The 25,229-nt window shown below is 39.4% G+C and overlaps 1 long non-coding RNA gene across 1 annotated transcript in view; it reads left to right on the top strand.

Moving 5' to 3' along the window:
* The window catches only part of LOC117675115 (uncharacterized), a 150,592-nt gene that overhangs the window by 45,858 nt on the left and 79,505 nt on the right, over nt 1–25,229 (top strand). The window contains exon 2 of the long non-coding RNA XR_009623057.2: nt 1,269–1,348. This is a non-coding gene — a long non-coding RNA (uncharacterized LOC117675115). The remainder of the gene's footprint in view (nt 1–1,268; nt 1,349–25,229) is intronic.

Raw genomic sequence — 25,229 nt, 5'->3', positions numbered from 1 at the left:
TTGTGTTTGACCTTGGGAGGGTGGGTGTGCGTGGCCAGGGTGGGCATGGCCATTCAATGTCACTTGGGTTGGGGGCACCTGAGGTGGCCTAAACACTCTGCCAGCAAAAACTGGCTCCCGAGCTCTGTTTTTGACTGCCATGGCCTCCTGCAACCCTCTGCCAGCAAAAAGGGAGGAAAGGAGGTTGGGAGGGCCCTCCTGAGCTCCGTTTTTGCTAGCAGAAGCATCATGGGCCAGTCCTTTGCTGTTTTCAGGGCGGCCCCATGGATCCAGCCCATGGGCCTTGAGTTTAACACCCCTGGCCTATGCCAATCTGTACCGGCTCCCTCTTTTACAGCAGGCTTATAAAATGATGGCCTTTATATTTAACCACTTGCAGGATAACTTTTTCAAATTTAATTTTTTTTAAAAGGAAGATCTCAGTCATCTTATGAATTCCTTTCTTTCTATTTTTTTAGTAGATAAATTGTCATGATTTTGGAATTGCTTTTTTTTAACAAGGCAGAAAACATTCCCAACTGGAGAAGATTCAAAAAAGACTTTCTTCGGCACACAATATGCATGCCAATCATCCCTAGGAGCGGGCCTTTTCTTATAAAAGAAGGAGAAAAGTGGTGGCACATTTTGTCCCACATCTGGGTTTCTAGTGGAGATAGGGAATTGTGGTGGGTTTTTTTTTTTTTTTTTTAATGAGAACTGGGAATCTGGGCATTATAGTCATTCGTGGGAGACAGCTGCCCCCAACCCACCTGCAGAGACCTATGATAGCATTTTACTAGCAGCCTCCCAAGAGGTTGATGTTGCTTTTCAACTCTGGCCTGAACCCATCAGCTCACTGAGTTTTCTAGGGTGATTACGACATTTTCTATGGTGATTATGATATTAGCAGCCACCGAACCAACCCCTCATCTTCCCCAGCACCTGATTTGCATGCTTGGATTCTATTTACTTCTGATATGGTTCCACAGGAGGCTTTAGTGATAGTGAAGGCAGGCAAGGAAATCAATGCTGTAGTTGATTTACATAGCACAATAAAGATAAAAAAAAATATGCCATTTTTTAAAAAGTTCCCCTTTGATGTTGCCCCATCTCATCCAAAGGACGAGTGACGATTTGCTGGAATCCAGTAACTGTAGAACAATTCAGGATGTGATTTCTTTGCCCCCGTGCATGACTTGAAAAAGCAATTTTAATTAAATCCAGTTTTTGTTTCATGTGCATTTCATGGTGTCAATGTGCTACAGCTTCTCCCTTTATGTTTGTTTCAGATAGTTGCACTGAGCGAAATGCAGATTTGATTTTAACAGATGTGGAGGATGGTGAAGATACCAGCCAAGACACTTTTGTGGTAAGAGGCTAATCCTATCCTTCTGCCTCCCGATATTGCCTTCTATACAGTATAGTATACAGTTGTGATGAAGCCATTTGTATACATTTGTGGAAAAGAGATAGCACTAGGGGAGAAGGGATGTACTTGATTTATAAATAAGGAGTCCCCTGCATTTCACTGATTGCTTGGATTTTTGAAAGTGCTGATTCAGATAAAAGCACCGAATATCACATATTGTTAAGTTTTTCAGTACAATCATATCATCAAATACTGGAAAGTATCACAAAAAGTGGATGCTGCATATCTATAAATCCAGGATATATTCACTCTAAAAAAAAAAAGCAAATAATCTTAAGGATGGTTTTGGAGAGGGAAGGCAAGAAAATTCACCTTCACAATTTTAGCTTTGCAATTATAACTCTCTGGCTTTGTGTTCATATTCTTCTTCCATTTTTTCCCCTCATGTCTGCAACAAAATAAAACTAAATGGAACTGCACTGTCTACATACTGCCTTATCTACACCTCAGGCATTTCTTTATGATGAAATTTCCTCCCCATGCTATAAAATAGAGCTCTAGTTGCTATGTGATCTCTGACTATTATCACCTAGAGAGTTTCCACTCTGGCATTAAACATCGAGGATTGCTTTTAATACCTTGTTTATATCTAAAGGAATAGTTTGAGCTTTGCAATGGTTAAAAATAGGAATGGACAAAGTTGGCCATTTGAATAAAGGGAGAATAAAGACGTACCTCAGAGTTTCCAAATTAGAATACCAAGCTTCTCCTCAGACCTTGGCCTCCAATTAAGGCAGCCGTGAGGACAATTTATAAGAAGAGACTTTTCTACTTGAATGGCAGTAAGAAGACGGTTTTCGAGGATGCCTCAACTGTTGAGAAAATCCAGACCTTCTTTTGTAGGCAAAGATTTGAAATGAAGTACTTAAGCTTCAAGTAAATCATTTACACTAACAGAGTTGGAAGGGACCTTGGAGGTCATCTGGTCCAACCTTCTGCTCATGCAGGAGACCTGTACTAGGGATTCAAACCACTGAACTGCCAACCTTTCTGATTGACAAACTCAGTGTCTTAGCCACTGAGCCACCTAGTCAGGCTACAGATACTGTATAGTTGATCTCAGTGGTGAAATTCAATTTTTTTACTACGCTTCTGTAGTACGCTTCTACGCTTTTTTTTACGCTTCTGTGGGCATGGCTTGGTGGGTGTGGGGAGGCTTGGTGGGCATGGCATGAGAAAGATACTGCAAAATCCCCATTCCCTCCCCTCTCCTGTGGGAAGGATATTGCAAAATCTCCATTCCCACTCTACTCTGGGGCCAGCCAGAAGTGGTATTTGCTGGTTCTCCGAACTACTCAAAATTTCCGCTACCGATTCTCTAGAACCTGTCAGAACCTGCTGGATTTCACCCCTGGTCTATATATATAGTCTATATATAGTCATTTGTAGATATAGTCTTGAAATATGAATGTCATGAAATTCACTGATTCTAAAGTATGCAGAAGTTATTATCACAATATTTGGCCATTTATTGGATTTCTTTAAAAGAGGAGCAGAACGTAAGAGCGACTTAGCCATGATAACCAAATTGAACTTGTATGATCTGAAACACTGAATGCTAGCAAGGAAATACGGATTGGAAGAAGGTTTTTGACACTCGTGGTTGGCTGGCAATGGATGCTGCGTTAGATAGAGTCACCAGCATTCAACTCCCATTACATTTTAAAAGACCGTTCTCCCATCATAATTATATGGGAATCTTTCCACTTTGTTTTCATTCATTCTCTCATTCCCCATTTAGTAACTGCAGATTTGGTTTGACTCTGGCACATCTTGTATCCGTTTACAAAATCAGCCAAAGTGGAAAAATCATCACTGTGGTCATCTACAGACTTTTATATGATATTGTTTTACTAGATGTGTTTTGTAGGCACATTTTAGTGTTTACAGTTCTTAAAGTGAAAAGTCCCTAATCCAATATAATGCATACTTAACCCTAACTGTGCAATTTCTGCATTTTTTGAACACTTTTGTACATATAGTTTTGAGCTGTAAAACTTTGTATAAAGCCCACAGCATAGAAGATAACTGAACAAAACATTTTATTATAGCACACACCTTTCCTAAAAATAGGCTATTGCCTAGGTTAGCTCTACCCTCCTTAGACCTTGCAGGTTGATGTAGCTGCATAAATAAGTCTTGAAAAGTCAGTCCTTAAAACAAACAAAAGTGTCAACATTTGTTAAGTTGCCTTGCCGTGTTTACTCTTTTTCTGGTTGCTGTGGAACTCCAGACCATGCTCCACCCTCTGCTCTTAAGCAGTGTTGCTTTTGACTTTTCCAGCTGAGCTACAAAGCCAAGCTCCAGGTAGGATCCCGATCAGGATATAGAATAGAATAGAATAGAATAGAATAGAATAGAATAGAATAGAATAGAATAGAATAGAATAGAATAGAATAGAATTTTTATCGGCCAAGCATGATTGGACACACAAGGAATTTGTCTTGGTGCATACGCTCTCAGTGTACATAAAAGAAAAGATATGTTCATCAAGAATCATAAGGTACAACAATGTAATGATAGTCATCGGTTACAAATAAGCAATCAGGAAACAATATCAATATAAATCGTTAGGATACCAGCAACAAGCTTACAGTCATACAGTCATAACTGGGAGGAGATGGGTGATGGGAATGATGAGAAGATGAGAAGATTAATAGTAGTGCAGACTTAGTAAATAGTTTGACAGTATTGAGGAAATTATTTGTTTAGCAGAGTGATGGCATTCAGGAAAAAACTGACCTTGTGTCTAGTTGTTCTGGTGTGCAGTGCTCTATAGCATCACAGGGTAGGAGTTGAAACAGTTTATGTCCAGGATTTGAGGATATGCTGCTTGCTGTACCTTGTGGTTCTGGCAGTTGGCTGATAGCCTTCTTACCTACCTATAACAGTTGTAAATTCCAAGATGTTTCCTCTGCTTCCTTTCTGCTTGCCATTTTCTTATCTCCTTTTCTCTTATCTTATACCCCACCCACTTTTGTAGGCTAAGGGACAGAGTAGAGTGAGGGTACCTGTGGATGTTGGCATATTCCCAAGAACACCAGGGTATGGTTCAATTAGTTAGATAGCTGCAACCCTGATACGGATGCTTGTGAGTAAACTGTGAGTAGGAGACAATAATGACTGAATGACTGAATGAGTCCATTTCTTCTCAAGCTTTCAAAGTTTTACAGCCCTTTGAGAGAAAGAATGAGTTTAGCTTTTGGGGAAGGGGGTGGGGTGGGGTTTGGGGTTCTGCCCCAAATGTAGACCCCAATCCTAGCTCTCAGAGTACAATTTTTTAAAATTCCCATAAAAGATTTAGAGAGGATGAATTTCTCATCCAGCTCTATGGAGAACCTATGAAGATTGGAAACAGGGAGCTGCATCCCATTTGTAATAACAGTGGCAGCTTTCCCATCTCGGCGAGCAGCAGTCAGTGAAGTAGATCATTCATTCAGCAGCTTCCTGATAGGATGACACCACATCACACACTGAGATTTATTAGAATGGGAGAAGAAAAGACAAGCTCGTTCAGAGCTTCTGCAACAGCCACATATTCACAGTTTCAAGTAGTCTTACACAGGTTGTTCGCTTGCATAGTATTCTTTGTACAAATTGGATTCTTAGGTGGGAGCGACAAAGAACATTCTGTCTCAAAGAGACTTTGGGATTGGTGTGGGATTTATTTACTTGTTTGTTTTGGAAGCTGTCATGATAATCTTGACTTTAACAAAAGCCAGGGTGTCCAAGACAACAGTTTGTACAAAGGAATGGCTCGGTTTAAAGCGAAAATTAAGACATTGTGCATATATGGCAGTGGCACAATGTCAGCGATGTTTTTGATGAACACAACTCAATTGGCAAGAAGTGGCAAGTTTTGTTTTTGTTGTCTGCATCAGACAAGTATTTCATCTAACTTACAATTCGGCCAGCCAATGTGAAAAAGAAGCCAGAGTTTCATCCGTCACCATTTTGGACTCAGGTTCAGAGGGAGCTCGCTCATATTTTTCACATCAGAGGGAACCACTCCAGCAAAGACTTGGCAGAGAGGAACAAAGCCCTGACTGTTGAACTTGTGGCCTTGGTTGTGGCCCAAATTGGAGACCCAGAAGGAAAGAAAACAGTTGTGTCCTTCCAACTCAGTTTCTGTGAGACAGTCCTCCATGTTGGTAGACGATCATCCGGGTGTCTTCCATTTCTCCTCCCACAAAGAATTTGGCAACCCTGGCATTCTTTCATCAAAGAGCAACTCAGAACTAGTTTGAGAAAGAGATTTACAGTTTCAGCTGTATTTACCATTCTAAGAGGTGGAAATCTTCAAAACCAGACCAAAATGTCTTAGAATCAGAGTTGATGGAGAGTTTCCAACTGGCTTATGGATAAAGAAACCTATTTAAGAGCCGCTGTTGTTTCCAATATAACATTCCAAAAGCCAAAAAAAAGAAGGAGGAGGAGGAAATAAAAGAAACAGATTACAATGGGGAATCTGGTCTTTTCATTCCCAACCCTACATCCCACTAATACTTACTTGTGCAAATATATAAAGTTGGGTGTATAGAACTGAGCTTTTTGGGTTTTTTAAAAAAAACAATACATTAAAAGGTACAGGTGTTGTGTTGACAAAACTTTTCTACGGCTTCCTATATTAAAAGTCCCTCAAAATATTTTACAAAACATAAATAGATAATTAAAACAGCACATTAAAAACATTTTTTTTAAAAAAAGAAAATATGTAAAATGAGGTGAAGGGAGGGGGAAAAAACAGCAGTAGAATCATTCCTTTAGGATTTATCAGGGCTGTGCTGAGCAATATGTGATTTGGAGTACCTTAAAGCAACATAGTTTTCCCGAGATCTAGTGGCTGCTGAAATGCAGTGTTGGGAAAAAAATGCATTTAGCATAAAGTGTTCTCCACAGGTAATAGGCATATATACCAGAGATCACATTTTGCGCTTTGGATTTGAACATCCACCATGAGCTATGGTGGTGCAGTGGTTAGAATGCAGTACTGCAGGCTACTTCTGCTGACTGCTGGCGGCAGTTTGGCAGTTCGATTTTCACCCGCTCAAGATTGACCCAGCTTTCCATCCTTATGAGGTGGGTAAAATGAGGACCCAGATTGTTGGGAGGAATATGGTGACTCTAAAAACCGCTTAGAGAGGGCATTAAAGCACTGTGAAGTGGTATATAAGTCTAAGTGCTATTGCTATTAAAGATAATCTTCAATTTATGACCATAAGAAAACCAGAAAATTAAGCAGTGTGGTTTTTAAGTGAGACATCACAGGACCACACTCAATTTAACTTGTTTCTGATTTCCACATTGATGTTGCTTGTTGGAAGCTGGCTGGGAAGGTCACTGAAACTGTATCACACTGTTTTTGTCTTTTTGATAACGGTAGTAGATCCCGTGGATGTCTATTAATTTTTCTACCTTTTCATATGTCTTCCCCAAGGAGGCTCACCTGGGAGGTATCCAGCCATCCTCTCCCTTGAGGTATCCAGCCAATAAAATACCATATTCTCCCCAAACCTAAGCCTATTTAAACTCATGATATACTGAAATATTCTCCCGATTTCTATTTTTTCCTCAGTTCTCATTAAATTTGATGGAAATATCTCTCACAGAAAAAAAAGAATGGAAAAATTGTTGTGGGTCTGATATTCTTTCTATTTATTTAGCAAGGTGGAGACCAAGAGATATGTGTATGAAAGACCTGAAGTCATTTGCCAATTGTTCACATTTCTATTAAATCTCAAGCAAAGACATCAGGAGGGAACTCCTCCTATTCCGATTCCCTCCCCCCACCATTTTTGGAAAGTACAGCAAGCTTAGTATGGTTCAAAGAAATATTTGTGACAGAAAGCCAGAACAGCAGTAGGATTATTAGCCAGTTCCAATAACAATAAAGTCACTTCAGATATGCTTCCAAAAGAAATTCAAAAGAGATTCTCAAGCATTCTGAGTATACGATAGAGAAATAGAAGCCTCTTTCACAAGGAAGGGAAACTTTTTAGAAATTGCAAGGTAGAGTTCAGTACAGCATTATTTGCTGCTGGAGTGACTCTGTTCACACATCACCGTCAGGGTTTGCTTTAATCCTGATTTATTGACTAATCTAGAACGAGATCAGTCTGCGGACCTGGAACTATTTGCACAATTTGTTTGGAGGCTCCTGGGCAATTCCTGATTTCTTGCCTTTCCTTTTACCCAGAGCAGGGGTGGGCCACTGTGGCAACTTTACAAGATGAAATCAACAAGGCGTAAAGTTTCCATAGTGGCTAATTCCTGGGCTAGAGACTGCGGCAAGATCCAGAAATAAACTGACTCCATTCAGGAAATCACAAAGCAAGCATTTTCATTTCTACATCACACGTGTAATCAAAAAGCAACAATGCAATATGGCTTGAAATTGTGCTTTATTGGTATAAAATAAACCGTGGCTTATTTGCTGAGTCAATTCATATTTAATCCTAAACCAAAACCAAGCACACCACCTTATCGCTTTGGGCAGTGTGTGTTAATTCATTCTCTGCTATGATTCTAATTCTTTCCTTTTTACTCTGTCTCGTACTGTTCTTTATTACAACAATTCTGATTTTAAGAATAATAGAATAAAAGAATTGGAAGGGAGCTTGGAGGTCTTCTAGTCCAACTCCCTCCTTAAACAGGAGATCCTATAACATTTCAGACAAATGGTTGTCCTATCTTCTTAAAAACCTCCACAGATGGAGCACCTATAACTTCTGAATGCAAGTCATTCCATTGATTAATTGTTCTAACTGTCAGGAAATTTCTCCTTAATTCTAGGTTGGTTCTCTCCTTGATTAGTTTCCATCCATTGCTTCTTTTCCTGCCTTCAGATGCTTTGGAGAATAGGTTGATCCCCCCTCTTCTTTGTGGCAACCCCTGAGATATCAGAACGCTGCTATCATGTCACCCCTAGCCCTTCTTTTCATTAAACTAGACATCCCCAATTCCTGCAACCATTCTTTATATGTTTTAGCCTCCGGTTCCCTAATCATCTTTGTTGCTCTTCTTTGCACTCTTTCTAGAGTCTCAACATCTTTTTTATATCATGGTGACCAAAACTGGATTAAATATTCCAAGAGTGGTTTTATTAAGGCATTATAAAGTGGTATTAACACTTCACATGATCTGATTCTATTCCTGTGTTAATGCAGCCTAGGTGTCAACTTCAAATCGAACCTGGCAGGATTTGTTAGTCGGGATCATGACACTAGGACTGTGTTGGCTTTTTTGGCAGATGCAGCACACTGCTGGCTCATATTTAAATGATTGTCCACTAGGACTCCAAATCCCTTCGCAGTCATTGCTATTCAGCCAGGTACCATCTATTCTACACCTGTGCATTTGGTTTTTCTTGCCTAAATGTAGAACCTTACTTTTCTCACCATTGAAAAGTAATCAAAATCATTAAATTTAATTTTGTTAGATAGGGCCCTGTTTTTTTTAATTATTTGTACTTGTGCAATTGCCTTGTTATGAGCTACAGTAAGAGGGCGTCTCCTAAACTATTAATTACGCAATTGAGGGAATAGTACTATCTTTGTGTTCTTCCCCAAAGAAGGCCCTGTGGTCTTCTCCATTCAAACAGGTGGCATTTGTTCATTCTCACCGTACACTTTGGAACTGATTTGTCACATTAAGGAACTGGAGATGAGCATTTCTACAGGTTGGTTGACGAGATTATAGGAATTATGTTTTTAAAGAGAGGTGGGAAGGTTGCACAACAGACCTCTAAGTTTTCAGAGTAATCCAGCTCTTGTTGCACACACAAGTGTGTAATGGAATGTACTCTTCATTCCCACACCTCTCATGTTACATCAAGAAGCCAGTAGGAATGCCTTTTTATCCCCCACTCACCTTTGCTGACAGGGGGATAGTATTCTCAGCTACCTGGATGGGAGACTCTCTGACATATTGAGAGCCAGATGATTTCAGGAGAAAGCCAAGATCCAAGATTGTTTTTAAAACAAATACATAAACTCCAAAGGTTTAGGTGTTACCCCAATCTGCCTTTCCTAGACTGAGCTAGTATGTTGACTAAGGATGAAGGGTGTGTACAGTTCAACAAATATGGAGGTAGCAGACTGGGAAAGGTGCATTTGACATAGCTCAACTGATGCTTGGCCTGGAATAGATTTGTCTCCAGTCTCTAACTGTGGCCCATCTTAAATTTCTCCACATGTAGGTGTTCATAGAGGGGAAACAAAATCATGTATATTTTTATATTCTTGTCCAATCATGTGGATTTCCACTGGTTCTCTGTTATGGTCAAATTACTTTAATCACTTTTCTGCTTGCTAATGCTGGTTCCCCTATAGATAGGTAGAGCTATAAATCTTCCATAGGTGACTAATGGGGTTCCAAAGGAAGTTTGCTTTTTTTTCCCCTCAAGAGATTGATAGGTGGTTTGACTGAGGTCTTGGTCTATGCCTTGAATGAGGATGTGACAAGGGCCTTGGATCAGAGAGCTCCTGGGGCTTCTCACTGTGTGTCCATCCTGAGATGGTCCTCAGTTTTCTGTGGGACTTTGGAAGATGAAGCACCAGAAGAGATGTTTAGTATCGCTCAATTGTGAGATGGGTGATATATATAAATTTAATAAATTAATAAAAATGAAGAGCAAATCTGATGGAGCACCCCTACTTGGGATTATATTGGGGTGACAAGACTGCCAAAATATAGTTATTTCTCTGCTCTGACTATGTCTCTAGATAGCTATTAAGCAGTCCTTTTTACTCATTCCTTGCTGGGAAAGGATGAATCACAGGATCATCTCAGCGGTGGGCTTCAAAAATTTTAGCAAGGGGTTCTCTGCCCGGTTGCTGGGCAGGCGTGGCCATGGTGGGCATGACCTAGTTGGCTTTTGGCACCACGGGGGGGGCATTTTTGCCCTCCCTGGGCTCTGGAGACTTTCCTTGAGCCTCTGGGAGGGCGAAAACGGCCTCCCAAGACTCCGGAGGCCCTCTGGAGGCTGGAAATGGGCCTGTTTCTGGCCTTCCAGAACTTCCAGTAGGCCCATTTTTTGCCCTCCTTGAGCCTCTGCATGTGCCCTGCACTTACCTGCATCTAAAACAGGCTGCATGGGGACTCCTGGGAGGGGCGGGGTGGGAGGGGCCAGCCGTGAGTGAGATTTGGGGGTTCTCCGAACTGCAAAGAATCTTAGCTAGAGGTTCTCCCGAACCCCTACAAATCCCCAGCAGCCCACCCCTGGATCATCTGGATAACTGCTGTGAAGAATATTCAAGGCACCTGACAGATGAAGTTGCCACCCTGCTACTTGTAAATAAATAAATAAATACTTTGTATCAGTCGAAGTGCAATGATATCACGCTATACATGGGGTCACTGAGGATTCTGTCAGAGGCTTACATTCCCCACACAGGTTTGTAAGCCCAGAAGGTTCTCAGTTGTTGTTTAAATAAACAAACAACCATCCATCCCATTGAATTGATTGAGTGGTTATACTACATGGCTACAATAGTTTTGCAGAACCTAAACATTGCCCTGATGAACTCTTTTGTTTTCTTATTAACATGCTGACTTTTAAAACTTAGAGATGGCCCACACCATAATAACAGGGCTTTTTTCTCTTGTGCCTATTTTGAAATATGTTCTAATTCATCAAGGCTAAATGAATACAATTTCTAAAGGTTTGTGCTTCAGAAATATTGGTATTTTTCTTAACTTACATGCAACTTCTTGAAAAGCGAATTGTTCTGTTAATGAACCATAACTCGCATGATTCACCAATTAAAATGTCTTTAATCTGTCCATAGCCTTAATAGAAATACAGGAAGATAAGCCACATAATAACCATGGAACTCTGATGGAAAAGAGGGAGAGAATAGCTGGAGGTTCTTAACAGTACTTTTGTGGGCAGCATGACAGAGTAGAAAGGTGGGGTATAAATCAAATCAAATCCATCCATCCATCCATCAGCTTTTACAGGTCAGGGGCTTGACCTATAAAAGCTCTGAGGAGACACTTTCACGAAAAGCATGTGCTACAATTTCCAGAATTGTAATTTACTAGTATCCAGCCTAAAAAAACCCTGTACCATGTGACCATCTTCACTTCTGCTGACCTTAAAAGGCAGAGAGCTCACAGGAAACCCATTTGCCATCATTGCTCACTCTCTAGCTGGCCAATAGGAGAGGCAAAGAACATAATCCAATCATTGTCCAACCCTCTGAGTTACCACCTGTTCCGGAGTAATAAGAATCCCCTTTCTTCCACACAAAAGAGAAACAAATCAATTGCTGGCTCTGTTATCCACGTTTTTCAGCCCAGATAGATGGTTAACCAGGTCATCTAAAGATCTAGCAGCTACATTCGCAGGTCATTAAAGGTTCCTTAATTTTAATCTTGCCTGATTTATTTATAGATTAGAATATATTGTGTAAACCCAGACAGTCTGTTTAGAACTGAAAATACTAGTTTTAATGTGATGTGCAAGCCCAGATATTGTTGCCTGGCCTGTAAAAAAAAAAGAATTGATGGCAATTTTGATAAAAGGAAAGGAGGCTCAAATATTTATTTTCCTCAAGCTATTAGGTTCAGATAAGGATTTAGGGACATTCTGATTTGCTTATTTTTCACATTCTAAATTTGATTTGTTCCACTTCCACATTAGTTCTGAAACTTTACACAAATGAAAATCAGCATACATGTCTTTTTGTACTCAATTTCTCTAGTATAAAGCATTTTTGTTTGTTATGTTTGTCAATATACATGTTTTTTATGGGCACTTTTTCTTTAATACATACATGTTTGATCATGTATTTGGACTGAAAATATGGCCCTGAAATGTTTGAAGAAATGCATCTTCTGAAGGATGGTTTCAATTGTATACTGGGTCAGTACTGTAAGGCAACATGGCTTTGTTTCTACTTGAAAACCTTTTCTGGACTTTTTGCTCGAAAGTAAAAAAGAATGAACCTTTGATTTTAAGTTTTGCTGATTAGAATGATTTTGTGATTATAGAAATGGCTTAAAATGTGAAATGTAAAGCAAAAGCTTGAGGTTGTAACTTCTATTTTTGTGTACTGCACTGAAAAAAGTTGGCAGTCGTTATTTTTTCTCTTTCTCTCTCTTTGTACCTTTCTCCTCCTTTCACTCGGTTTTCTAACTTTTGTCTCTTTTTGTATTTGTAATTTTCTAGTAATATTCAATAAGATTCTAAGTAATGCAACATGACATTAAGTTCCTATTAAAATAGGAATGATTTCTCTAAGTTTCACTTCTCCTCTCACCCGTTAGAGAGTTACCAGAAATATCAGAAATTGGTCAAATCAAACTCAATGTCCACATTGTATAAGGCACATGGGCACAATCAGAATAAATATTTATAAGGACAGCACAGATTTGTTTACGTAGATGTACAATAAATTGTAATGGTGTTAAATTAAATCCATAGCAAACAATATCTTGCTATATATAGTGTGGAGAGAAAGGGGCCATGAACCTGGTTATCCATTTACAAAATGCAGCTCCTCCCCTCTCATAAAGCAGAAATGATTTCCGTACAATTAGTCTGCTGTCTTCACTAAGGAACAGCTGGGAAAAGTTCAAAACTTTTTCCCCCTTTTTTATATCTGTCTGTTTCTTCCTCTCTTGTTAAATTTGGGCATAAAACAAATGGGATAAAGCAAACCTGGTGGTGATTTCTTACAATGTCTTGTGACTAACAGACTAACACATTTTGTACGTGTGTTTTAAAAAGAGCTCAAACTTGCGAAGTATCATTGCTATGTTTTAGTCTAATGCTACTTCTATCTTTTATCCTTTTTAATTAGAAGGCAAATTCTCAGACCGCCTGGCCTAATCCCTACACAGTGGAACAAAGCATGCTGAAGCCTTTGAACATTGCTCAGGGGGGGTGGGGACAGGCAGCCGCCCCTTCCCCAGTACTGTTGGCAAAAGGAGACCGGCTGACCTTATTCTCAAGCATTTTTGCCATCTCCTGATGGTTCTCTGCCCTTTGGAAGTCTTTCTCTTGTTTTCCCTTTTGGGTGGGAGAGAGATATGGGGGGAGGGAGGGAGGGAGAGGGAGAGAGGGAAAGAGAGAGAGAGAGAGAGAGAGAGAGAGAGAGAGCGAGAGAGAGAGAGAGAGAGAGAGAGAGAGAGAGAGAGAGAGAGAGAGAGAGAGCTTCAGTGAAGGGATCTTAGAGAATTGGTAGGATGTAGGTGGGATGTGAGATGTTGGAGCCCCTTAAGGATCCACACAGTGGAGGGAATCGGAACAGCAGATTAGGGTCCTAAATCAAGGAATTTCTTCAACCCTCGCTAATTTTTTTCATCCCACCTGCCATTTTTTAAACAGTTGTTGCATTTCCAATTAAGACAAAGAGCACTCAAACCAACAGAAGAGGAGAGAAGAGGAAATGAGTGAGGGCAGAAGATTGGGAGAAGTGGAGAGAGAAGGAAGCATCCATCTCCCTTCATGAACCAGCTTCATATTTTAAGTATTTGGAGATTGGACTCCTCAAAAGGTCAGATTCACGTTTACATCTGTATGCTTTTCACAGTCCTTCATTAAAGGACTGATGCATTGTGTTATGGGAAAAAAAAATCCTATAAAAGTCATGTACCTTTATAAGAACTCCTAAAAGACAGAATGGTAAATAAACATTCGTGTTCACCAGAACTCTTTGGCAAGATGGAAATAAAACCAAAGCAAGTGTACAGATGAATTCAATATTTTCCATCTTACTTTATGGACAGAAAAATTAAGTTTCTCCAGGTGGATTCTCAATGGTTTCTTTAGAGTAGGGCTTATTTCAAGCAATGAATACAGCATTTTTTCCCCTCTTTTGATTGGTTTTTCTTTGCTTCCTCATGTTTTTTTGTTGTTGTTGTTTTTTGTTTGGAGAGCCTGCAATCTGGATACCATCTTAAAAGTCTAGTAGAACACTTTCATATGAAATTTCCCAATTTGCACTTTGGGAATCTATTCAAGAAATGAATTATAATGGCTTCATGATGGGAAAACTGTGATTCCCAATTTTAAAATATCAAAACTAAACTGAAGCACCCCAAAAACGTATGTACAGTCATACCTTCATGCTCAACCACTTTGAAACTTGTTGAATTTGATACTCAATTTATTTTGATGCAAAAGTTTTGTCCTGGTACTCGTTGTTTGTTTGGTACTTGAAGCGCAAGCTAGAACTTGTCACTGTCGGTTGCCTTGTGACTTGCCAATCTTTCTAGCCAACTTGTTTGGTACCAAATTTGTTGGTACTCATCGTTTTTGGTACTCATCATACCTTCTGGAACCAATTAACAATGAATACCGAGGTACCACTGTATTAAGAAAAGAGCATATAAAAATATGAATATTATGTGTAATGAGCATAACACCTTGCACATTTTTTCATCTTAAATTTGGGATGGTGATTTCTAAGTGGTTTGGAGACTCATGAAGTTTAAACCAGAAAACTGAGTAAAAACCAAAACTGAGAATTTTGGCCAGTTCTTCAGGACTTGAGAAAGCAGCAGGAAAGGTCCAGGAAAGATCCAATCCAAAGAAGATGCCACAACAATGTAGTGGAGAGATATTCAGAAATATTCCTTTTTCTGGGTTGAAAAAAAAATGAAAAATCTTAGAAATGTTCATAGAAAATGTCACTGAGAAATTGTGGCAGAGCTTTCATTGAATCTTCTCCCATCATAAATCTTCTTCCATTTTAGGACTGAAGGAAAAGTCCTAAAATCTAATAAATTAATAACAGACAGGTGGCTAAATTTACAGGAGAACAGTAAATATACTGTTTACTTTCCCCTTCCCCCCCTAAATTAGCTAGGAATCACAGCTACAGTACACAGTATGTTTCGATATTGTTCTTAAAAAGGCTAAAATTTAACATGCCTAACAACAACAACAACAACAATAAAGTATTTTTCTGATAGCCATTAAATAGAAGAACAACAGATGCTATTATTAAAATGGCCGCAGAAGCAATTCATAAACAACTGGATGCATTGCAAAAACATAAGTGTGTATGTGTGTGTGTGTGCTGTACATTGTATAGGGACTGTCACAACACAGTCCTGTTATGTGGTCCTGGAAATTCCCAAAGTGGGGGGAAATTTGCAACTAAAGCAGCAAGGGTCAAAGAAACAAGCAATACTGAACCAACTATTTATTGAGCTAAATAGGCCTATCATGGATAGCATTTGGTGTTTATTAGATTTATACTGTGGTCTCACTTGGAGCTTAGAACATTATCTCTGGAATCTGAATTTTCTCTCTCAGATAATCAGACTCGGAGTAAAACCAGACTTACTTAGATGTACATGCATATCCACATCTTGCTCTGGAATAAATAATGGTACGTGTTCTTGGCAACAGTTAGATTGGAAGCCCCTGAACCATTTACTTTTTAGTTACTTGTGGCAAGTTATATTTAATGACACTCATAAATGGGTCCAAGATATGAATTACATTGGAACTGTTGGTTTGCAGTAGAGCTATAAGAAATCCTGATTTTGATCTAACAGAGCTTCAAAATTTTTATAATAGAAATTGGGATGGATTATGAGTTCATGTATGATTTCTGCACCTGGACATTTGCATGGTTGACAATATCTGCTTTTTCCTTAGCAATATCAGCAATTATGTCAAATTCTGCAACCAAAGGGTTTTTTTCTATTGCAGCTTATTCTTGTTGCAGCTTGTTGCAGATTCCTCCTCCTTTTGAGACTGCAATTAATCTACTGCTACAAACAAAATGCATGCAAACCAGCCAGGGAATTAATGAATCAAATGGCATATAAGGCAGAAAGAAACATACTATATGATGTGTGCATGCAAAAATCCAGCCATAAAAACATTGTAGACATATCTAAAAACCACCAGTGTTGATTAATAAAGCATAGTAAGCAAGAGAACTTCAACTGGTGGGATATCTGATCCACCCTTTGCTTTGACCGAAGTCCTCACTTTAAGTCTCAGGAAAACTTGCGAACAAGGTCTCTTGGAAGCTTCATGCAGTTTCAAGATGGTCATTAACACTACTGGCACTTTAAGTGCAAAGCTAGCATCTTGTTATTGTAAGCCATCCAAACACTTCAGTAATAAAATGGGTATCATATAAATTAAACAAACAAACAAACAAAAATACATGATTTACAACTCATTCATATGCCATCCCTATTCAATGCTGTTTCTCCAATATTTCCGTCATTGGCCAGTGAGGTGAAAAGTATCATGACATGTAACATGTTCTACATAGGATCTTCAGAAAGAAACAAAAATGGAATAGAGTTACATCTTTTGATAGATATAATTTGGAACTGAAGTGCAAAGTACAACGTGAGCATGATATATAATCATAACCCTCATTTCTGATGAGAAATGTAATAATATATCCGATATGACCTTTTTTCAGAAATCATTTTTTACTCTGAAAAGTGGAACATTTTTCTAAAAAATGATAATAAGCCAGTGCATTTAAAATATATTTAATATATGCCGGAAAGTAGGTGATAAGATCCCTCCTGAGATCTTAGAATATTTCTCCCGCTTACAGGGAGATGATAGTATTATTGGGATTGGAAAGAAGCAACTCCTCGCAACTAGAAACCAAGCTCATCACCAACATATATATTTTTGTATCAGCTTTTCATAATCTGGTACTTTCCAGATGTGCTGAATCATAATACTTAAACTGCTTGGTCATTATGGGAATGGTAGTCTGGTGCATACATAAGACACCCTGGGAAGGCAAAGCTGTCTTATATTAAATTGGTTTATTTGTGCACCAAGACCAAAGTTTGATAACTTCTTCTGTAGCCCTGAGGTAGTTTTCAAAGCTTTCCTATTCAGCCTGCCAAATCTAAAAAGTTCCAATCCAGAACTAACCCACCTACTAGACAAGAATCAGAAGTTAGGGAATCAACCCAGGGAAGCGGGTTATGGAGAGATACCAGTCTTGGTGAAGGGTTAAGGCCAGGAGTGAAATCCAGCAGGTTCTAACAGGTTCTGGAGAACCGGTAGTGGAAATTTTGAGTAGTTCAGAGAACCGGCAAATGCCACCTCTGGCTGGCCCCAGAGTGGGGTGGGAATGGAGATTTTGCAGTATCCTTCCCCTGCCACACCCACCAAGCCACGCCCAGAGAACCTGTAGGGAAAAAGTTTGAATTTCACCCCTGGTTAAGGCTTCTGTGAAGAACAGAACTTTGGGAATTTAAACAGGAATAGATACCACACATATTAATAGCCTCCACCTCCTGTAAGGTAACCTTAGAAGAAGCTAAATGTACAAATATCCCTGCTAGTTCAAACCAATATTCCACATCATATGACACTAATGGGATAGAAAGTGAGATTCTTGCCTGTTCTTCTTCAGAGGAAAAACCAGGATTTCTCACTAATCTGATCTGGATTATTTTACTCATCTCCCCCTCTCTTCCACTGGTATAAACAAAAATCTTAATAAAGGGGATATTTATGTTTGTAATTGAGGTAAATCCAATGCCACAACTTTTCCCCCATTCCCAACTCTATTCCCCCCCCCCCGCACGGAAGAAGACTTCCACTCTGCACCTCAGTGGCCCATCGCCTCTATCTCTACACGATCTGAAGTCCCTCCGTACATTTTTAACTAGGAAAACTCCACCATCGCCCTCTTTCCCCACGAGTGTTAGGGATCAAAGATAACATTCTTTTCTGTCTAGTACACTTAGTGGACATGCCTCCCCGACGGTGAGATGAAAGGGACTCACTAAACTGTTGCCATTTTGCAACATCTGCTATAATTCCCCTAAATCCAGATTTGTCTGACACTCAGAGCACTCCTGATCTTACATCATGACCATGTGACAGTGTGAGGCCAGTCGTATCAAACTCAGAAAGACGGCAGCTCCAGGCTATGGCTGTAGGAAAGGAAAATGATTCCCTCTCCCTCTCTTTGCCTTCCCTTTGCTTTTTCGCCCCAGGCCAAATACTTGTAGCAAAGTATTATTCAACTGGCAAGTTTAAATCTTTCTTCAGAAAGGGTATCTGGAACATATGTGAGGTGCCTTTGTCAAGCGGGCAAAAAAAAAAAAAAAGATTTGGGCAGCACATAAGCAAATGACCTGTTCTCGAAATACAAAGCCCGGTGTCCCAATTAATTACAGCTAAGAAGTCCTGATATATACAGAAGAAAATGTGCCCTCAATCCTTAACTCTGTCCTACATTCTGAAAATAGCCCTCATGTTGCTAACAACAGTCACTCTCCACAAAAATGAAAAATGTTTTTAAAATGGCTAAGGTTTATGTCACAAAGGATCTTATATTGATTTGCAAAAAGTATGCAAGTTGCCCAGCCATAGAGGGAAAAAATGAGAAAGAGAGAAGGAAAGAGAACAGCTCTCTGCATCAGGGAAGCAAAATAAGAGAGATGGGGTGGGGTGGGGGGAGACCCACAATGGTGGTAAATCCTCTTTGGATTGTCTGTGACTCCAGAATGGGAAGGGTCACTGCCACAACGGAGCCATTGTTCTCTAGTCAGAATGAAATGAGGCACTGGATGGCACCGAGGCCATCCTGTTGTCATGGTGGAAAGTCACCTCTCCTCTTTTTCGGGTCCCGGATAAAAAAAAAACTCATGAAGGCTGGACAGGCACGTATAACTAGCTTCTGAATCATCAGTTAAAGCATTTGGAGCAGAGCTTATTTACGTTTGTATTTATATATGGTGTTCTTAATGTGTTTCCTAAAAATCCAAGCTACAACAAAGCATGGAAATGAAGTATTTCTGATGGAAACTCTGAAATTTTCCATCTTCTTCTGCTTTTCCACCCTTTGTTTGAGTAACGACTGAGTAGAGATTTCAGCCCTGCCAGATTGATCTTCATTTCCCATGATTTCTCAGGAATCACAAAGAGCAGGTACAATGTTTTCTGTATTGTTACTATGGCATTTAGACAAGGAATTATTAACTTAGTACTCCTTAAATAAAGAGGCCACAAGATTTCCAACTCCTAAGATGAAACCCTACTTGCCGGGGAGAAGAAAACCAATGCTGAAATTAATGGCTCATAGGGAGAAGCCTATTTGTTCATTTAAGATATTTTAAAAAATATCATATTGCCTGTAATTACATGCATTTTCAGAAAATATGCAATATTAAAATAAGTCATGTACCCTTCAAAACCTATTTATTTATTGTGACTTCTAGCATCCCAATGATTACATTATGCATTATGCATTATGTTATTTTTAAATAGAAAAATTGGTATTAAAAACAAAATACCAACTATTAACAGCATATTAAAAAATCATTTTAATGCCTTTTAAGGGGCTAACCACACAATACATTTCCTCAATTTTCTTTATTAAGGGGGTATTGCTAAAAGCCGGGAGATTCAACCCCAAGTTGCAACATGGGGAACATTTGTGGATAAACTTCTACTTTTAATACATTGTCATAAATCTTGAATGTTGATATGAACAGGCTATCATGTCAATAATAAATATAACTAGAAACAATTAATGACTTGTTGATAAGTAATCAATAGTTAATTAGCAGATTAATCCCTTATAAATATATTTGAGTTTTAATATATATGAAAAGATAGAATTAATTTAGCCTAGAAAGCGGTGGCTATAAATGGTGGAGCATCTCAGGGTCTGAGGTATCAGGAAACAATGAGATTCTTGCTGAAATGCTATGGTGAATGCTGATCTTTCTGCAGTGATGTGATGGCACCAGGATAAGACATTAGTAACCAAGGCTGACCAAGTGGATTTACCTGTGCTATCTTTCAAGTCAAATCCCAGAAAAAATAATGATTGAAAAAATCCCAATAATACTCATGACAATGCCCCAACGTCTCCCCAGCAACTCTGTGTCTTTGCTCCATCTTCAGTGGCCATCGCATTTCCATAATGTTAAATGCCATCCCTGCCACCAAACATTGTCCTGTCCCTAACCTGCATGAACAGTTGGGATCAATACATCCCCATTTTCTTTAATACTTATGGAACATCTGGGAAAGATAGAAAATCTCACTCCAGGGCATGTGCAGAAGTCAGCAGGGGTTTGGGAGGTCTTCTCTGCATGACATAGTGGTAAATGGGTATTGTTGGGATTAGGCTATAGCTACTGTGGTTGAGTTCTTCTAGGGTTGCTGAAATGTCTCTTTTCAACTGGTGTTCTCTAGAAAATTTCAGAGAAAGCTGGGGAAAGGATCCCAAGAAATCCTTACCCAATGCAAAGAATTGCAAGCAGGATTTCGGTCTGAGAAGGCGCTGGGGTGGACATCTCCCAAATACTAATGTGAGTCTATTCCCCATTGTGGAAAGACAAGAGCCAGACCTTACTTGCTTTAGTTCCTCCTGGGCATTGCTACCAACAGACCTGAGACTTTAAGGAAACAGAATAGAAAGGAAGAAAGGAATTTTTAAAAAATCCTTTTCTACCAAAATATATATATATATATGCTGAAATCCTGCAATTATTTTGAAATGTTTTTGCAAGTCACAATTCCACGGCGGCCTTTGTTTCTTGGGTTTTAGCTCTGCCCTCCCACCTCGCTTTTGACAGAAACCCTCGAAAGTCTTCCTAAAATTGGCTCTCTCATGATTTTGTTTGGCGAGCCCTCTCTGAAATCGCTGGTGCTCTTTTCCTGAAATACTTTTCCTGGTAGATAGCGCAAAAAAAAAGGGAGGTGGCGATAGTGGCGGTGATAATAGCTCCTGTCAAATTGATTATGTGAAGGCTCATTAGAGAAAAGCAACCAGAGGTGAAAATCTGCATATGCATGGCAGAAGGGTGTCTGATCCTGGCTAAGTTCTGAAAGGCAAAAGAAGTTGAAACCTTCCAAGTTGTTCAAGAACGATGGGAGGACGGGAAGAGCAGACTTCCCTCCAACAAATGTTCCACTGGTTGTCGAGCCTTATAAATATCCTTCAGGCCGACTGTGGCTAGTGCCACTTCAGTGAAGTACCTGTCAGTATGTTAATGATAAATCTCGTATTTCGAGGGGGAGGGGGGGATGCAGCCTCAGCTAAATAAAACAAAAAAATCATTATGTGCCAGTGCTTGACATACAAGGCCATCTATTCAGGTTTTGAGCTATTTGAAGAGGGAGGAAAAAAGGATGGATGCTAACAGCCATGAACTTATTATTATTTTTATTTTTTAAAAAGCATTTAAACAGCATGTTATTCCTTTTCAGACAAGAAATAAAAAATAAGGCAAGACTGGATAAGCATTGGGCGATCATTACAATATCTATTAATAATCAACGTCATGGGAATATTGTGGGTCAGATCATGATTGGCCTTAAGCCATTTCTCAGGAGAGAAACATTATGAATGCTCAGACATTATTTTTGTATCCTTTGGGGGGGAAAAAATCTGCAGCAATCTTTTCTGGGAAAGTGAGGTAAGTTACCGACATTAAAGATGAATAGGATAGGAAAGAAATGGCACTTGGCAATCTGGCATGGTGATAATAAACTAATTGATAGGAAGATGACTGCCAAATCTAGCACCTGTTTTGTAAATCGCTTGCATCTACCTTGTCTGCATCTCAAATGTTTTAGTGCTGTTAAAGTGTCTCAACATCCATTTCTAATCTTGGGGAATTTGGGGGAATAATGCCCTTCTCAAATTACCGCATTCTCCTCTTCCTCACTAAATTATAGTCCCTTGGATTCTGCAAGAAACCATGTTGGCTTAAAATGCTTTAACATTTGTAGCAAAAATTTATCCTTGAAACAGTTGGGCCAGTTTTTCCTCATTCTGACTAGTTCAGCCTGTTCTGTCAGGATAACATACAGAGAAACAAAACCTACATATCCCAGTACTCTGACTTCAATGAAGATGAGAAACTTGATTATATTTTTTTAAACTGGGAAAACAGACTTTCAATTATTTAAATTTAAAATGGTTATTAATGACTACTTTACTGAAGTATCATGAAAAAGTTCTATTCCATTCCATTCCACTCCATTCCATTGAGAGCCAATTTGGTGCAACAGTTAAGACATCAGGGTAATAACTGGGAGAGTGTGAATTCTAGTCCTGTTTTAGGCCCAAAGCCAGCTTGGACCAGTCATTCTCTCTCAGCCCTAGGAAGGAGGTAATGGTAAACCTCTACTGAAAAGAAACTACTTTATTCTTCAAAAAAACTGCAGAGACTCAGCCGCGCAGTCTCTGAGAATCAGACATCATTGAATAGAAAGAAAAAAAAATGTTATATTAGGCACTTTTAATACACTAGAGAAAGATTATTAGCAGACTCAAAGGAGTCCCACTATTTATAGAAATGCAACAATATTTGGAAAGAAGACTCAAAGGGGATGAATTTCTAAATAGCCTAATGAGATCTAAACATGCTGAATGGGCATAACATTCTGTCTGCTGGATTCAGGAAAAAGCAAATGGAGGGCAGGAGGTGGGATGGAAAGGGCAGGCCCGGCTAGCCAGAACTCTAAATACAAGAACATGCTTGTAATGACTCATCTCAGACACTTCCCCAGACACCTCTCCAGATATCAGCCCATAGCAGGATGAACCAGTTCTGGGCACAGCAGAAGGGGAGTTGGTCAATGGCTCCAAGCAGCCTCTGAGAGTGATTTGGTTGAAACACAGTTGCAGCAGGACAGCCATGAGGCTTCAGGTGGGGAAAGCACGCAGCTGCAGTCAGTCAGTAGTGAGGAGGAGGAATTGCCTTCTGCACCCGATCCAAGAACATGTAGGGCAGAAAAAAGGCAGGAGCAACAAAGGTCACTCCAATTACTCGCGAGGAGGCAGCCTCGCCCCTCTTGATGGGCTGCCTTATTTAGCACAGCAGACAGATGGAGACGATGTTGGGAACAACATATTTGTTTCCTTGCTGTGTGTTCTTCCCTTGAATTGTTGCCGTTTCCTTGCCTTGCCTAGCCTTTTCCTGTGGAGCTGGCTTTGCCTTGGGAACTTGCTTTTACCTAATGGACTGGACTCGCCTTTGCCTTGAGGATTAGTGTTGGCTTCATTTGAGTGGCATGAGGAATTCACTGGGGTTGAGCTAGTGCTGGCACAGAGAATTGCTGGGGAATACCAATTCAGGCTCGGAAACCTTAATAAAGATTCCTTACACCTGTGGTGTGTGTTTGTGTGTGAGAGAGTGGGTCAGCACAATGCTTTGCACTACAATTTTCCAGGAGATCCAGTTCCTATATGAATTTAGTTGAGCTTCTCCTGCCTGGGTGGTGATGGTTGAGGGATGTGGTCTTCAGAATCTCCATACTGCTTTTGCCATCCCAATTTTTTCTTGTACTTTATACATGTCTGCAGTTGTTGACATGATTGATCTGATTTCCACATGCCCACATGAAGTTGGTGATATTTTTTAAATTTCTGTTCTAGTTGGAGATGGCTGAAGATGCTACAATTAGTATTATTTTCCACATCTTTTTCTCAAGCGTTTCTCAAGCTTAGCAACTTGAAAATGTGTGGACTTCAACTGCCAGCATCGGGAGTAGCTGGCTAGAGAATTCTAGGAATTGAATTCTTCAAGCTATTGAGGCTGGGAAACATTGCTCTAAGATTTTCCGGTCACAATCTGAAAAAAGCCAGAGAACATTTCCCTCCTGATGTCTTCCTTGGCCTGTAAATTAGAAGAAGGGAAACCAGGAAGGCTAAAGATAACTGGAGAGACGATTGGACAATGAAAGGCAGGGTTTTCATCCATATGTTTTGGCCACTTCAAAATTAATTATGCGTATGAATACATCACTGGAATTCACTCCTACTTTGAATGGATTTTTGAAATAAATTCAGTTTCATCCATTTCAATCTCACCAAATTGAATGAAAACTGGCAAAAATCATCATCAGGGGAATATTCCTGCAGAACACAATTAAAACCCCACATTACATACAATATATAGAAATATCTTGTGGTTAAACCTGCTTTCTAAGCAGTTGGTGATGTCACACCTGCCTCTGATTGGGAAGCTGTCTACTCTGTCTACTCTGTTTAGATTTGTAAAAGGGGAAAAAAAAACTTTAATCGTTTTGTTCTCCTGTACATTTTTTTTGGAAATGAGAAAATTATTATTTTTCAACAAAACTATTTTCAGCACAGAGAAGGAGGGGGATTTTATTGGGTGGATTTTATTCATGCAAGCCAAAAAATCATAATATGATATATTTTGACAAAATTGTAGTAATCGCAAATTTAAGGCTTAAATCATTTGCATTTTTTCCCTCCTTTTACGTGTTCTTATACAACCCCATAGGAATTTTCACTTCAGGCTCCTATCATACCCCAAATATAAGGTGGGCTAAGTTTGGTTGGATTCCAACACTTAAAAAAAAAATAGGATAATTATATTTATTAAAGTAATTCTGAAAGGGAAATATTGAACCGAATATGCACTGGTGCGCCACTGAGATAAAAAAGGTCTCCCTAAATGGAATGGAAGAATTTAATTAATGAGGGAAAAATAATAATAAAAAAGGCACATGATTCATCAGAAAATATATTATTGTGCCTCACGTTCCAGATTTTGATTTAGAAAGGCTGAGAAAAATATATAATAATACACCGAGTTACCTCCCTCAGAAATGACTGGCAAAACCTAGTAATAGTGTTCATAGTGAAGAAATAAGTATGTGGCTGAAGAAAAGCTCAGCAAGGGACATAATGTTAGTCAAATACTCTTTAACGTGACCCAGGAAGGGGGGGGCAGGCGGGGGCGAAAGGGGAGAGACACAATCTTTTGCATTTGGTTGGTGGCACTATAGCTTGCATGCTACCAGCAATTTAGAGACAAGTGTACCTTTTAATCTAATTCCTTATGCATGAGAGGGGTCTCTGCCTCATTA

This window comes from Pantherophis guttatus, chromosome 1 (genome assembly GCF_059756535.1).
Source record: "Pantherophis guttatus breed Tessera chromosome 1, ASM5975653v1, whole genome shotgun sequence".
Lineage (NCBI taxonomy): Eukaryota > Metazoa > Chordata > Lepidosauria > Squamata > Colubridae > Pantherophis > Pantherophis guttatus.
Note: the sequence above shows the minus strand (reverse complement) of the source record. Positions and strands in the feature narration are given on the sequence as shown.